Raw genomic sequence first — 6,137 nt, 5'->3', positions numbered from 1 at the left:
TTAGATTAAAAAATATTTTAAAAAATTATTGCAACTTACCATCACTGTTTATGAGTGATAGAGTTATTTGTGGAACTTGCAGTTTGATGAGAAATTTTGAAGTATTTATTACTAAATACCATTATCCTGACAGGTTGTCTTATTAGTGGTATCTACTACATAATGATGCTTATAAAGAATGGGTGAAAAAATTATTACTTATAGAATAGTTCTTATCACTTCAAAATATTCATTAAAAATAGACAGAAACAATGGAAGATAAGCAATGTAATGTATAAGTGGCTATAAGTGTCAGGTAGGCACTCAGACATGAGCGACAGGGTGAACAAAGGTGTAAAGGTCCAGCCTACAGACAACCCAAAGAACACGCCAATGGTAGTAGAATTCTGGGTATGTACATGCTCACTAGGCAAAGAGTTGTATAGCAGCCAAGTGTCAATCAAAATGACCTCACTTGCCAATCACCTAGGAATGCCTTTGGAACCACCCATGATAGCCCAAATATAATGCAGACATTCCCACTTCCGGGTCTTCTTTGCCCTTTTGCCTTTTTGTGTTGGGAAGCTGTTACTGTTGGAGCAGATTGGAGTTTGGTGTTGCCCCAACAGCCTTGGGGAGGGAGAAGGATAATGGCACAGAAGTGTAGTTAGCATTTTTCCTCAATTCTTCCTCATTGACATAGTGAAGAATCATAGATCAGTGAGATTTAGAAAAGATTTATTAAAAATATATTTTAGAATGACAAAGCATGGTTTCAGGGAAGAGTGTTATAACAACAACCAACAGCAACCATGCAGAAGTGGGGATGTCAGGGTAAGTAATCATATATTTACAAACCAATGGATCCCTTTAATGTGGGCATTATTTTGACTATGAAATAGTCATAACCAGATTATATCAAATATTTGAGCAACTGTTTTTATATTGAATAGTATGATAGTTTAAAAATGATAGTCTTAAATCAATCTGTAAGTGATAAATCAGCCTGAATGTACAAACTAGAGTGATATTTATATCTGTAATCCTATAACTCTTTATACGTATGTTTTCAACTGTTTCGTTTGCTTACTCATAACTTTTATGTAAATAACATTGTTACTTTTTGGGGGCGGAGGAAACTCTTGTATTCACTATATAATAAATGCTTAATAAGTGTTTTTTTTGGGGGGAGGATTTATATTCTTAGTTGAAAATAAAAAGTCAATTGAAGGGAGAGGTGGGAGATGGATGAAAAGAGGAAGGGAAATGTAGCCAATATTGTGATAATATTGTGATAAGTGTACATGGTAACTGATGATTACTAGAACTAGTGGCATGATCACTTTGTAAGGTATAAAAATGTCTAATCTGTATCTTGTACACCTAAAATTGATATAACAGATTTTAAACTAACTATACTTAAAATTAAAAAAAATAAATTTAAGAAAATCAAAAAGCCTAAGAACTAGGAAAGCCAATGGCATAGGTTTTAGTCTGAGTCTAAGTCTGAAGGCAGGAGAAAACTGATGTCCCAGCTCCAGACAGTCAGGCAGAGAGAGAATTCTTTTTTATTCAGCCTTTTATTCTATTCAGGTCTTTAACATACTAGATGAGGCCCACCCACACTAGGGAGAACAATATGAGCCATTTAGGGATTCAAATGTTAATCTCATTTAGAAACAATCTCACAGACACACCCAGAATATTTGAGCACTCCATGGCCCAGTCAAGTTGATATATAAAATTCACCACAACAAATAACTACCTCAAAATTTGTTATGAAGGTTACATAGGAGACAATATACAAAATGTCCAGCACAGAGACTGGCATACAGGAAGTATTCACTAAATACTGGTTCTCATCCCCATGGTTTCTTCTACTTAGTGTCACTGTAGACATTGTGAACTAGAAATAATCCACCTTAGCACCTAGCCCAAGTGTCTGCACATGGCAAATGAGCCATGCATATTTATCAAATACTCAGATTGAATATGGAAATAAAATTGTTGCAGAGCTATTAATGAAGTGATTTACAGATGAGATTAGAAGAATTGGCAGGAGCCCAGTCAGAATCTGAAAATGCAGCCCTAGGGGTCCCTGGGATAGAAATGTGGACCAAAAAAAGATAATAAAATTAAAATACACACTACAATAAAATTAAAATACACACTACAATCTCTGGAAAGTGTTTACAACTTATACAGTGGACAAAAAAATGGATTTCTTTGTTATATGTTGTGCTTTTATAAATCTACAAAAAAATGATGAAGAATACACAATAAACAACAGTCATAGACAGGTAACTCAAGATGAAGAAATGCAAATGACCAAAAATCTCAGGAAAGCTTGCTCAATTTACCAATAATCAAAGAAATGTAAATTTTCATGTATCAAACTGCGATTTAAAAAATTTTACAATTCCTAGAACAAGTAAAGAACCGAGGAAGCAGGCAATCTGATACATTGCTGAAAAGAGAGTAAATAGATAATGATTTTTCTGGAGTTCAACTTGAATAAAAAGCTTTAAAATGTGCAAAAAAGTCAATTGAGAGAAATTAATTTACTAAAGGACATCATGTAACTTCACAGCATCTCCAAGAGGGTGATAGAAGCACATTCAGAGACTACGCAGCCAGGAACAATCTCCCAGATGATACTGTTGAGCTGTACTTGTTAAGATATTACTGTTATTATGATGCTCCAGAGACTAATGGGCTATGGATAGTAGGGCCAGAAGCTCTGAAGCTAGAAACTAATTGTAGATATCACTATTTCTGCCTTAACTGAATCCATTTGCTGCCTAGTTTTTCATGTTATTAGTTATTTATGCAAAATATAATGCAGTTTTGGTACTATGTCTGTGCCCTACCTGAAAGGGATGCCCAGAAATCTAAGTTTTATCTTTCATGGTGGGAGGTGGCTTTTGATTTATTATGAAAAAATTTTGAAAACATACAAAAAGTATTCACAGCTGTTTAGTAGCCAAAATGTATTGTATAAAACCAACACAACCATCAACTTATTCTCTCCTGATTTTACAGTCATTAGTATTGGGTACTGGTGGAGTAAATAAGATAGCCAAAATGAACTATTTTCAATGATGCACTGTTGTCAACTTATGTGGATAAAATAATTACATAAGGGCTAAGATTCATAGATTTAAGAAACATCTATGAAGACTAATTTTGTCTTTATTTCAAATTGAACTCTTAAAACATCATTTTTTTCATGATAGATTTAAAAATTAAGGTTTTTTTTTTTTTGTTCAGTGTTACCAGATGGGAAATGGTTGAGAGAGGTCTCTAATAACTAAAGTATTGACTTTCTATAAATAGAACATTTTGCACCATTGTTTTACCAAACACTTTTTAATGTATTCTGGCTACTTGCCATAGACAAAGATAAGAAAAATATTCATTACGTAGATAGCATAAACAGCACATTTTATAAACAATATTTAATCTCTCTTCATCATCATGCTTTTGTGTTTTCAGTCCACGCTACTGGTGCTGCATACAAATTACACGATGGCTGATGTAGTACCAATTCCTCTTCTTCTGGAAATAGAAGAGACTTAGGTCATTTAATTTTTTTTTTCTGTTTTTCTATTTGACTTGCTAATACAAGTGAAATTGAGATTGTTTAATATACCTAATGTCCATGCAATTACCAGTCTTTGAACCTCTTTAAAGATGTGACCTTCTTGTGAGCATATTGTCCAAACTTTGCTTTATTAAAAGAATTAACACTTTTGTAACAGATTTTCTGGCCTATTTCTTTTTTATCTGTTGCCAAGATAAAATTTATGGGTGAGTTAACTATGCTGCTATGGTAATAGCAAGTAATGACTCAAATACTTTTGCTCAGCTAAGCATGTACAGAGGGAATGGCTGTCATAGTGTTAATACTACCGAGAATAGTCCATAAAGGAGTTTTAATCTTTCTCTTATATAGTTTATGGCATAAAACTGCAATGTCATAATTCTTTCTGAAGTCTAGGTAGAAATTCTGCATTAGTCTTTCTGCTTTAGTTCCTAAGATGCCTTTTCTTTCATACTGCGAAAATTTTGTGCCTCAAATAAATTCTACATGTGGTAGACAAAGATTACATTTGAAACCTAGCCAGTTGAAGTAGATTCACCTTAAAATCAACACACACACACACACACACACACACACACACACACACACACACACACACACACACACACCTCTTAACCTACAGAGGAATAAAGGGAATAGTGAAGAGATACAGTAGAAAAGGGGAGAAAAATAAAATAATAGGAGAGTTTTAAAAAGTGGATTTCTAAAGTATTCTGTCCACTTAAAGGCATTTTCCAGAGTCGTGTGTATAGGTAGAAAAACTTGCCACAAGAAAAAATACAGCTGTAGCAGATTCAGAAATATGTCACTTTATTTTGATTTAAATTTTCCATGAATGATGCAAAGTAATTTATCATTTATGTGAAAGAATATATTGGTTACACTCCAGATATCTCTAGACATTTTTCAGCCTGTTCTTTTATTTTATACCAAAAGGATATTTATCATCCCTGGGTAGAAGCCATTTCAGTTAATGTCATCTCTGAAGAACTTCATATAGAATAGTTGGCATGCCGATTAATAGAGTACCAAGACATTCTGGATGTGTAACAATCTGACATGGTTTTATTTCTGTTGGACAATTTAAATTTCTGTTAAAATTAATTATCAGTTAAAAAATAATATAAGCTTTATATTATTAAAAACAAATTTCACTTAATGTTCATTGCCAGCAAGACAGTATGCTCATAAATTTCAAAATTTTTTTGTAACAAATGAAAGAAAATATATTAGGGATATTTTTCAGTTTTGATTTATTATATATTAATTATCTATAGAATTGTTTCTGTAAATAATTGACAATTAGAAATTAGTTCAGTATATTTCTATAAGAAGTTTTCAGTAATTCACCCATTGACTAAATAGCTATCAGGCACCCACATTATGAAAAGCATTATGGTAGACAAACACCTGGAGTTAATACTTGGTTTCAAAACTAGACATAACAATGTGCGAAAGATTGCTTTAAATACTTTACTCACTGTGATGTCTATCGGTACAGATGGTAAGATGAGAGAGCATGAAATACTCACTAACTAGTATTACAGCAAAGAAATACTTCCCAGAAAACACTCCTCATAAAAGGTACAAGTTAGAAGAAACAGCTTAGGGAAAACATATCAACAAATGTGGTTGGAATAAATTAACCTCAAAGATTTTTTTTACAATTTACAGTAATCATTTTGTGTCATGCTGTTTAATTATCTTTCTTGTTTTAAATGTATTGTGAGATAGTCTAAATCTATAAAAGACAATATAAATAATAAGAGCATAAAAATATCCTCGTATGCAAACACAGTTTAAGAAATTAAACTTTACATTATTATTGAAGTTTATAGTACAAATATTCTGTTTGCAATTCCTTTCTTCCTCAGAGATAATAGTTATAATTTGTTCATTATCATTATCATGTCTTTCTTCATATTTCATTTTTCTTAACAATAAGTAACATGTTTCGCATTCTTTAAAAATTTTATGTGTAACTCTTTGGTCTCAGCCACAGAAGCGAGATGACGAAGGGAACATCATCATTCAGAAAGCGTCACAATAAGACCCACACATTATGATGCCGCTGTGTCTCTAAGGCCTACCACCTTCAGAAGTCTACCTGTGACAAATGTGGCTATCTTTCTAAGTAGAAGAGAAAGTATAACTGGAGTGCCAAGGCTAAAATGCGAAGTACCACTGGAACTGATTGAATGAGGCACCTAAAAATTGCATATTGCAGATTCAGGCATGGATTCCATGAAGGAACAACCACCTAAACACAAGAGGGCAACTGTTGCAGCATCCAGTTCATCTTAATGATTTCAGTGATTAGTCACACAATAAATGTTTTGATTAAAAAATTATTTTGGATATTAGCCCCTTATCAGAGATATTGTTTGCAAATATATTTTCCCATTTGAATGGTTCTCTTTTTACCTTGATGACAATTATTTTTGCTAAACAGAAGCTTTTTAGTTTGATGTATTCCTATTCATTTATTTTTGCTTTCGAGGTCAAATTCATAAAATCCTTTTTAATTCCGAGGTCCTTGAGTTTAGTTCCTATG

At 32.8% G+C, this 6,137-nt stretch overlaps 1 pseudogene; it reads left to right on the top strand.

Annotated features, from left to right (window-relative positions):
- Positions 1-5,592: 5,592 nt before the first annotated feature.
- LOC107497188 lies at positions 5,593-5,887 on the top strand (annotated as a pseudogene).
- The last annotated feature ends 250 nt before the right edge of the window (positions 5,888-6,137 follow it).

This window comes from Rousettus aegyptiacus, unplaced genomic scaffold, assembly GCF_014176215.1.
Source record: "Rousettus aegyptiacus isolate mRouAeg1 unplaced genomic scaffold, mRouAeg1.p scaffold_m13_p_9, whole genome shotgun sequence".
Taxonomy (NCBI): Eukaryota; Metazoa; Chordata; class Mammalia; order Chiroptera; family Pteropodidae; genus Rousettus; species Rousettus aegyptiacus.
Note: the sequence above shows the minus strand (reverse complement) of the source record. Positions and strands in the feature narration are given on the sequence as shown.